General features: G+C 54.6%; 1 pseudogene; it reads right to left on the bottom strand.

Moving 5' to 3' along the window:
* Positions 1 to 497: 497 nt before the first annotated feature.
* LOC101681463 lies at positions 498 to 1,842 on the bottom strand (annotated as a pseudogene).
* Between the last annotated feature and the right edge of the window lie 8,934 nt (positions 1,843 to 10,776).

Raw genomic sequence — 10,776 nt, 5'->3', positions numbered from 1 at the left:
TGAGCTACTGGCCACGGTGGTCAAGGGACTGGGGATCTGACAGGTAGCTCTGCACAGCCCTCACCCCCAAGCCCCATGGCCATGGCAAGGTGCAGGGACTGGGAGGGAAGACCCGGCCAGAGGCCATCCTGGCTCAGGGCTGCTGCAAGACCACTCCCAACCACCAGGCAGTGTCTGTCTAGAACCAGGGAGGAAACCTTTTCCCTCGATTGTTCTTTTTAAAGATGGTTGCTCAGTCTTGACACAGAAAAACATCTGCCATAAACTTGAGCCGTTCACAGCTGCAAATGACCCAGAAGTTATCAGATCATAGTGGCCACAAAGAGAAGACCTTGTGTCCCCAGGCGGGCCTCCTGTGTGCGGGTGCAGCTGGTGCCCTGGACATGTCCGTGTGCGCAGGGCTGGGCTCCACAGTCTCCCTCAAGGGGACAGGAGTAGGAACCTGCTCTGACAGCTCTGCTCAAGACAGCACCCTACGAAGGAGACAGGACAGCCCCTCATGAGTCCCAGATGTCCAGCTGATTCTTGGGCATGGCCTGAATCGCAGCTTCTTCATGGTGGGGTGGGGTGCGTGGAGGGCAGCCTGGCTGCTGTGGGTCCCACAGGTCCTCCGGGGATAGCTGGGCTTATGGCCCAGCAGGTACCTGTTCAATGGCTCTCGTCACACCACACAACCTCAATCCCCTCGGCCAGGTCGACCCCCATCGCCTGGTGACAGGCCAAGGTCAGTTGGTAAACCTCCACCACCAACCCCCCCCCCAAAAGGGCCCCATGTAGTAAATGTTGTCCTGGTCCCTGGGGGTATGGGCCTGGGACAGTAGCCAACACTGGTAGCTGAAGTCTTCACGGGACACCCGATGGAAACCGGGGTGCAGGGTGCCAAAGAGGGGGACAGGATCTCCACACCCACACGGTCCCAGAACTTCATGTCCACATCCGCACACACCAGGTCGTCCACCACACCGAGGAAGCGCTGCTTACAGAGGCAGCTGACCATCACCATGCACTGCACGGACATCCTGTAGTGCGGCACACCGGGGACCTCGAGGACCACCACCCTCCAGCCCTCCCAGGGGGTGAGGGCACATGGGCCTGGCAGCCCACTGGTCCGTGAAGACCTAGCAGGTGACCCTGTGTCCCACCATGATGGGCTTCTGTGCCCTCTGCAGGAACAGGTCCAAGAAGACCACCTACCCTCAGGGACAAGGGACAAGGCTAGAGGTCACTGTCAGAGGCTGGCGGCAGGACCCCAGAGCTGGGGCCCATGGACGTGTGCACCTTCTTCACAGGGGCAGGTCCTGTGCTGCTTTAAGCAATAGCCACTCTCCCAGCCTGTCCCGAGCAAGTCTGCTCATGGGGCCTCCCTACCTTCTGCTCCCAGAGATGGGGGCCATCGGCACCCCATCATACAAAGGGTAGCCTGAGGCTTCAGAGTCAGGAAACCAACCCCACAGTCAGCATGCTGGAGCCAGGAACACTCTCCCTATGCCAAGTTCCCAGGCAAACCCTGCAGGTGCCCTCCCCTGGCCAAGCCCCTGCCAGGAGAGGAGCACCTTTGGGCACAGCCCTCCTTTCTGTGGCCTACAAACTGGCTAGCATCAGCACGGCTGGCCTCCTGCCCCACTTGGCTTGGAGTGGGCTGTCGCAGAGCTGTCTCCACCCCCATAGGGCCCTCCCATGAAGGCTACAGGGCCTCTTGCTGACACGGTCCATCAGTCAACCACTGCTATTCCTAGGGCCACCCTCAAACTCCCCCAGATCAGAAACCAGGTCCAGCACATGGGCAGGGAAGGGGAAGGAGCACCGCTGGAAGAAGAGGGGGCTTGCTTTGGCCGCAGCCATGAATCCGAGGGTGGAAGCTTCCAGGTCCAGGTGTACATCTCCCCAGCCCCAAGAAGTTGGAAGTCTTGTCTCTCTGAGGGGACTGCCTGTGGGGACAGCAGGTCCCCCATTTTCAGCAAGGTGGTGAGCCCCCTCTGAGACTGATTTTTTAAAGGTTTTATTTATTTATTTGATGGAGAGAGAGAGAGAGCTAGAGAGGGAACACAAGCTGGGGGAGTGGGAGAGGAAGAAGCATGCTCCCCACTGAGCAGGGAGCCTGACATGGTGGGGTTCAATACCAGAACAGGAGGATCATGGCCTGAGCCGATGGCAGATGCTCAATGACTGAGCCACCCAGGCACCCTGAGACTGATTTTTTCACATATGCATTAAGGCTACTTCCCTGTGCCTGCCCCATACTTGGCATCTTAGTAAATCACTCCCACAGGGAAAGTGGGGCACTACATTTAAATAAGGGACAAGGCCACACACACCCAGCAGAGAAAAGTTAGGTGACGGGTGGGGGGGGGGGCAAATCCAGGTCCAGCCAATGGGGGAACAAGCCAGACATGAAGCAGGGGAAGAGGAGAGTGCTCCTGGCAGAGGGCAAAGAGAAGGTCAAGGCTCAGAGTCAGGCCCAAGGCACATGTGGGATCACACACACCTGGGAGGCCCATGGGGGAGGGGTGAATATGGTGGGAGAGGTGAGGCTGGAGAGGACAGGCAGCTGGGGAGCAGATCACAGAGAGGATCAAAGGTTATGTTCTGAAAAGATCATTCTGGTTACGGGAGAAGAAGCGGAGGACAGGGAGACCCTAACCCTAAGCATTAACCCTAAACCTAACCCTAACCCTAATCAAACATCACGCTCAGTTTTGAGGACTGACATTTCTGAAATCACTAACGAGTTCATCATGCTCGCTTCCTCTCCTTGCTCAGTATTGTACTGAAAGCTCTGCCCAGAACAGTAAAGCAGGAAATAGGGAATCCACATGTGAAAGGAAATAGTAGAACTAGGTCTATTCAGAGACCAGAGACGGCAGCATCTTATACACAGAGCTTCCTTAAGAATCAACAAAAAACGATCACAGCCAGTTCCCTAATTCTGCAAAGTTACAGGACTAAATATCAATACACAGAAATCTCTCTTGTTTGTATACACTAGCAGTGAACTGTCCAAAATGAACTAAACAATTTTGTTTTAGGGATCAACACTGACCAAAACTTAAGAACAGATGTCATCAAGGTGTACATCTTGTACACCAAAAGTTACAAAACATTGCTGAAAGCAAGCAAGGGAAACCTAAATCAATCTGAGGACACCCCCAGTGTCCTGATGTACTATTGATAAGACGGCAACAGTACACAATGCAATGTGGATACTGAATGCGCTCCCAAGAAATTTCACTTTTGGGAAGAAATGCACAAGCTAATTGTAATAGTTAAATGGAATTTTAAGGGTCCACAAGATAACCAAAACCATTCTGGAAAAGAAAATCAAAGGGGAAAGGTCATACTTCCAAAATTCAATCTTAATACAAAGCAACAGTAAATAAAACATTATGATATAGTTGTAAAGGTATGTATACACCCTGAAACTAAATTTACAAAAATTTTTAAATAAATAAAATAATTTTTTTCAAGTATGCATACAGTTCAGTGGGATTTAACTGCAAGCCCAGAAATACAGCCCTTCATTTATGGTCCTCTGAATTTTGACAAGGAGGGACAACATTACACTGGGGAGACAGAATGGTCTTTTCAACGAAGGGTGCTAGAAAATTGGCTATCCATGTATGGAGGAATGGAACTGGACCCTTACCTCACACCACATATACACATTAACTCAAGGGGCTCCTGGGTGGCTCAGTGGGTTAAGCCTCTGCCTTTGGCTTGGGTCATGATCCTGGGGTCCTGGGATCGAGCCTTGTGTCGGGCTCTCTGCTCAGTGGGGAGCCTGCTTCTCTCTCTCTCTCTCTGCCTGCCTCTCTGCCTACTTGTGATCTCTGTCAAATAAATAAAATCTTTTAAAAAATAAAAATAAAATGGACGAAGGACTTGGGTAGACCCTTTTCCAGAGAAATCATAGAAATGGTGAAAAGCACATGAATAGATGTTAAACATCATTAGTCTTTACGGAAATGAGGATTCAAACCAGTTAGATGTCCTTTTACACAGAATCACTATGATCAAGAAAACTAAAAATAATAAAAGGATGTTGAGAAACGGAAACCCTTATACCTCGCTTGTGAAAAATGGTGCAGTCCGGGTATAAAACAGTTTGTCATTTACTCAAAGAGATCAAAGCAGAACTACCATATGGTTCAACAACTGCACTCCTAGATGTATCCCCCCCCCCAATACGAAAACACGGGTTCAAACAAACAAAAATGTGCAGGAATATTCAAGCAGCTGTGTTCACAAGCGGTAAAACCCAGAAACGATGCAAATGTCCATCCATGGGGAAAAGGACAAACAGAAGGAGGTAGATCCATAAACGGCCATCTTGTTCTGCACTATGAAGGGATGAAGTAAAATGCCTCATTTGTGGGAAAAACTATGGTGGTTCCTTAAAATATTAAACACAGACTTCCACTGCAGCCTATATGCCCCCAAACAGAAAGTAGAACTGCCTTGTTCAGAGCAGCATTTCCCACAGCAGCCGAAGGGGGGAAGCCACCCCAGTGACCACGGACAGACCGCGGACAAAGGAACTGCAGCGCCTGCACCGCGGAACCCGATTCAGCCCTAAGAGCAAAGCTGGTTCTGACGCGGGCCACAGCGCGGCAGAACCGGAAGTCTTTGGGCTGAGTGAAATTAGCCCGTCGCGGAGGACAGATGCTGGATGATCCCACTCGGAGGGCGCGTCCAGGACACAAAGCTGGACGGGGCTGCGGCTGAGGGGACAGGACAGCGGGGAGCGGGTGTTTCGTGCGCGCCGACCCCCTCGCGGGACCGGGCACGTTCTGGAGAACGAGGTGCAAACGGGGCACTCAGCGAAGGCCGAGAACTGCGCACCTGAAGGGACTTAAGGGGCCGATGTTCTTCTGTTTATCACCGTGGAAAGCGAGTGAGGGACGGACGCGTGTCACAGCGCGGACGGACACTGAAGACAGCCCGGGGACTGAGCCATATGGAAACCACGCTCGGACGGCGTCCTCCGCGCCCCGCAAGTCCGTCCGGATCCCAAGTACGGAACGTGCTGGACGTAGCTCCAGAAGGAGAAACTGGCCGAGAGCAGGAATACGTAGCGGACAGGGCGGCAGGCGGTGGCCGCTGACGTGGGCCTGCGGTCTGGGGGCCACTGCGGGCGCTGTCAGCCATTCCTCACCTGGGGTTCCGTGGGGGTTCCGCGGGACGGTGTCCCTGTGTGGGGTCAGACGCCCCGAAGCAGCCCCTGCGACGCGCAGACGTGGTTCGGAAGTGACCCGTGTGGGGATGACGCGGTCTGTGCGGCGGCGACCCGGTTCCGCAGATCCGAGGTCACCGCAGAGGACGCGGCGCTTCCCGGCACCCCCGCGGCACCACGTCACAGGAGCAGAAACGACGTAGGACTCCGGGAGGGAGGCCGAGCCCGCCGGGTCAAGGTCCCCCGCGTGGACTGGCCACTCGCCCTTGCAGGAGGCCGCGGCCGGCCCGAGACTCGCGGGAGGACTGAGTCGGGGCCCGAGTCAGACGCGGCGGGACTCGGGGTCCCTCGTCACCGCGGCGCCCCAATAGCCCGGTCGGAGCCGTGAGGAAGCTGGTCGGGCCTCGGGACGGCGGCCGGGGGAGCCAGAGCGGCGGCGGGAAGGGGGCGGCTGGCGCTCGGCGTCCGTCCCGGGAGCGACCGTCCGCCCCGGACCCGCGTCAGGAGCCGCCGCGAGAGAGACGCCCCCGTCCCGGTCCGCCGGGAAGCGGCGGTTCACGTCCCGCAGCTAGTCGCCGTCCCGCCGCCGGTGAGCCTCCCCGACCTCGAGCCCGGCCTGTCGTCCTCCCGGGACCGGCCTTCCCGGCCGCCGTCTCCTCCGTGAGGTCGCGGTCGGTCCGCGCTCCCAGCGCCGCCCGCCGCCCCCAGACGCGCCCGCGGAGCCGCCCGGAGCCGGGGCCGCAGCGCGAGGCGACGAGCGGACATACTCACGCCTCAGCGTCCGCGACCCGCGGCGTGTCCGCGGCCCGGAGCGACCGGCGGGGAGAACCTCGGGGCAGCCTCGTCCGCCACCGCGTCCGCAAGATCGAGACACTGGGAGCCCCGACCCGGGGGGTGCAGGCTGGTCCTCTCACAGCCGCTGCCGCTGACCACGGACACGGCGGGGACGCGCGGAGACGGAGAAGCTCGGGGCTCAGGAAACACCCACGGTACCCGCCGCCGTCTACACAGTCCGCCCTCGCTCCCGGACGCCGGGACTCCCGCCGGCCCTGCGGCAGGTGCGGACGCAGGAAGGACGCGCCGGGCCGAGGCGGGCGGGGCGGGGGGAGCGCGAGCCCCGAGGGGGCGGCCGAGCCCGGACCGCGGACCGTCTGAGGAGCCGCAGGAGCCGCGTCCGCGGCGCACGGACACAGCCTCGACCCGGGACACATCCGAGCCCGGACAGGGGGGACCCCACAGCCCCGCGCTCAGCCCCGCGGGAGGCCGCCAGCGCCGCACACAAAACCGCGGAAGCCCACGGTCTACACCGCGCGCCCTTCCCCCGGGGGTCCTGAGACCACTCGCCCCCTCGGCAGTGCCCGCTCCGGCGGCTTCTGCTCACCTCCTGCTCCAGAGGCCGGTCCTGAGGGGGCTGGACGGCTGTCGGCGTGGACGCGGACCCACGTCCCCCACAGCTGGTCCTGTCAGCGTGGGAGCAGCCGCATGTGCTCCAGGAGCCTCCACAGCTGGTCCTGAGGAGGCGGGCACCGGTCCCAGCTGCTGCTGCGCGGGCCAGGCTCGGGGCGGAGCTGCGGTCTGGCGCCCTCTGCAGGCGGTGTAGGGCAGTGCAGGACTGGGGGGGCTCACCCTTCCTTGGAAGCACCTGCTCCCACCTGGGTCCCCCTGAAGCCATTTCATTCTGGAAACTGCAGCTGCATGGAGCCCAGTATGCCCCGACTTCTCCAAAAATACCTAAGGAGCAATGAATTGGAAACAGTGTGGAATGACAACAGTCCCTGACCCAAACGGTGGCACCAATCATGACCCTGGCCCTGACCAGACCCACATTCTGACCTCAATTTGCACTCAAGCCTGGGCCTGACCCAATCCAAGAGCTTAATCCCAGCCCCCAACCCAAACAATGTTCACAAGAACCGAAGGTAGAAACTGCAAATACCCATCCGTGGTGCGTGCATAAATGAACTCTGGTGAAGGGTTTGGGTCTGGGTTCATGGTCAGGTTTCAGCCAGAGTTCTAGATCAGGGTTTGGGTTTAGGGTCAGGGTGAGGATTCAGAGTGAGGGGCGAGGGAACAGTTAGAGTTTAGGGCTTTAGGTTTATGATTTAGAGTTTAAGACTCAGGACTTCTGGGATAAAGTCTAAGGTCAAATTTGGGGTTTGGATTCATGCTGGGATTTGGGTTCAGGTTCATGCATCAGCGTTCTGGTTTAGGGTATGGGTTCGTGATTCAGGGCTTGGATCCAGGGCTCAGGTTCAGAGTCAAAGCTTTGGGTTCAATTTTAGGTTTGGGTTTGAGAGCTCCAGACTGGGCTTTAAGGTCAGGTTAGGTTTCAGCATTAAAGTTAGGGGTTAAGGTTAGGTTTAGGGATGAAACATTTTCTTCAGTTGTCATCATGGATCCAAAATTTCTATCTGAAGTTTCTAAATCTGAAATGCACTTCATCTGGGTGTCAGGAGCTCGTTTAGAATTTAAGATCTCAGTAACTCCGTACCGACAGCAAACATACCAGGGTCTCCCAGTCACCCAGAAATCGCTTTTGTCTTGGTTCAAACAAATCCTTGGCAGAGAAGGGTGAGCGGCTCCCAAAGTTTGGATAATTTCACTATGGTAGCGGTGCGAATCCAAATATTGTGGACCTGTTCGTAGAAAATGAAACAGGAGACGAATAATTGGTCGACTCCTAATTCTTCCACAATAGCAAAGACCAAGTTTCCCATAGAATCTGATAATGTCCCCTAGGAAGTACTATGGTCCTCATTACCTGTACTGAAAGAGGGCCCCCTTCCCTGCTTTAAACTAGGAATCACAGCAGGATATTTCCTACTTTGTGTCAAAAATAAAATTTTATTATTTGGCTGTTCCACTGTACAATTTGTGGAAGCACTGACAACATTTTCCTCTCTCAAATCCTCATCAACACATGGGTAAAATGCAGGCAACATTGTAATGCACTGCTCATTGGAATACCGAGTGCAAGAAGGGCTATTAGGAGTAATAAAAAGATATTGAATATGAACCTCAGAACAAGCACCCTTGATGGGTACTTAATGAGGATCCCTAACCATGAGATCTAACATCTCATCCTGTGGAATTCACCCATAAAAATCATCAATAACAATAGCCTGCTGACCGCTGTAACCACCTCACCATTGACCTCTAGGCTTGTAATACACACTCCACGCTAGAGACTCACTTCTCTGCAGCAGAAGGGGACTTGCCCTCTCCTTCTGGACCAACTCTTACCGTGAAACCAAAAAATCCCTCCCCTTGGAATCCCAGCAATTAGGATAAAGTCGCAAAAACCACACCCAGAACTCAATAAAGGACAGACCTCATGAAGTGGAGGCTGCAGATTACCCACATCCCACAAAGTAGCTCTACAGTGGATTCCAGGTCTGTCCCCTGCCTGGGATCACACGGGGCACCACATTCTTCCAAGATGCCATCCTCAGAGCAAAACTGCGAACTGTCCTTGTCAGTCCTGTGTGCAGGCTCACAGTGAGCCCTGCAAAAGCCAGACACCTTCTTGAGAGCACTCCGCCTCTCACAATGATCCTAGCAGATGGAGGGCGCTGCTCTCTCCGACTTCTGCACCAGCTAGAGAAGACTTGGAAAGAGTCTTGCCAAACTCCATGCACAGGAACGTTCTTCATCTGCAAAATGATGGACAGTGAAACACCATGGATTCCCCGCACCTTCTTGAACCTAGGTGAATCAGAGATACAGCTTGGCCAGAGCTATTATCCCCAACACTCTACACACACACACATCCTCCCTTTGTGCACTCCAAATGAGTTTTCATTCACCTTGTTCATTTCCAGCCATTGTCTCTGCAGAGAAGTACAGTAGCACTGAGGTTCTGGAACTGAAGTTCTGGGTGCTAAACCAGAACCTTGGACGAATTTACTATCAGAAATTAAGATTTGTTTTATTAACAGATGAGCTCCAGAAGATCTTGCCGCCACGGCCATTAGAAAAGTCATTACAACAGAGGTCCTAACAACCTCTGCCAATCTCTGCCAATCTCCATGGCTCCACTCCCTGGCTCCAGGGATTGGCTCATTCATGGGCATGTGACCTGGTCCCAGCCAATGAGGTGGGAGGAACCTTGGGTCTCAGCCTGCAGAACTGAGGGATGGGGTGGGCCACCCAGGCCAGGGGCTTTTCCATCAGGACTGCAGAAGCAGCAGGCGAGGCCCGTACCAGTGTCACAGAGGGCCCAGGAAGCCAGGTGCTCCGTAATATTGCTGATGACTGGATTAGACTCATCCTGAAGCCCACACAGGATTGATTCTCTGCTATCTCAGGAGAAACCCCAATGTGCTCATGGTCTTGGCCTGAACAAGATGACTGCCTGTGTGGTATATAAGCCGCAAGATATACCCGCCTGATAATGGGGCCTTACACTGCCAAATAGTACCTACATGGAATTCAACCTCAGACAAACATGTTGGGGGAAGCTCGAGGTCTACAAAGAAAGGTAGGAGATCCTGAGGACTTAATTTTCGGTCAATCACACTATCATTTTTTTTAACTTTCAAGAGGAGGAGCCATGGTCAGGCAGGATAGATTCCAGTGTCTTCCCACTCTGCCACTGGAAAAGAAGAGCCCTCTCCCCCATCATCCATCATGTTGCAGACCCAGGGTATGGGAAACTACCACCCATGGGCCAAATGGAACTCCCCCCATATTCTCTAAATCAAGTGTGGCAGGAATGTGAGTTATGGATGGTCTTTGGCTGCCATCAAGCCACAATGCAAGAAAGGAGTCATTGTCAGAGACACCACATGGACTGCAAGACCTAACAGAAAATCTTCACAAATGCTTTACAGAAAAGTCTGTGCTGATCCCTGGTCTCAAAGATCCCAGGATCATGCCCCTTCTTTGAGTAGAACCTAGTGCTTTCTGGTAAAATCTAATTGCTTCACCTCCAGAGGCAAGGACTTCCATCCTTTTAGCCAGAAGTCCATCTCCATCCTCCTCTACTGACAGCTAGAATGGCACATCTACAGATCCGCAGCCCAACGGGACTTCACTGTCGATTTCATGGTAGTGATGCTCAGAAACGGAAGTGTAAGTGTGAACGTGTGAGGGTGAGCATGTGTTTTCTCTTTGTTAGTCACAGTGTGCACAGAGAATACAATATAGTAACATGCTTTCTGTCCCACGGAATGGCTGGCCAGGCCTGTGGTTGTACAGTGATCTCGGAAGGAAGCCACCTTCATAGAACATACTTCATCTGGGAGGACTCCCAAGTCCTTTGCCCTGGACACTAGGTTCCACTGAGGCTGGGGGCACTCAGAGGGACAGATAATTCCACTGCCCAGGGTTTTTTGAAGGATGCCTGCTGTTCTGGGACAGAAGATCCCAAAACTATTCATGGGTCCGTCATCCAGCCCAGCAATCTAGGAGAGAGACCTACTCCAAGCAGGAAGGACAGACCGAGACACAACTGACAGCCTTGTGTGACATGTGCCATGACAGGGGAGACTGAGGAGGACTGGGGGTGTGCCGGGTTGGCCAGATCGGGGTGGCAGGGGGACCAGGAGTGCTCCGGGAAGGTGTGGCAGCTGTGCCCTTGTGTGGCTACACATGTCAGTGTGACT

This window comes from Mustela putorius, unplaced genomic scaffold (genome assembly GCF_011764305.1).
Source record: "Mustela putorius furo isolate JIRA1106 unplaced genomic scaffold, ASM1176430v1.1 tig00003845_pilon_pilon_pilon, whole genome shotgun sequence".
NCBI lineage: Eukaryota > Metazoa > Chordata > Mammalia > Carnivora > Mustelidae > Mustela > Mustela putorius.
This window is presented reverse-complemented; position numbering and strand designations above follow the sequence as displayed.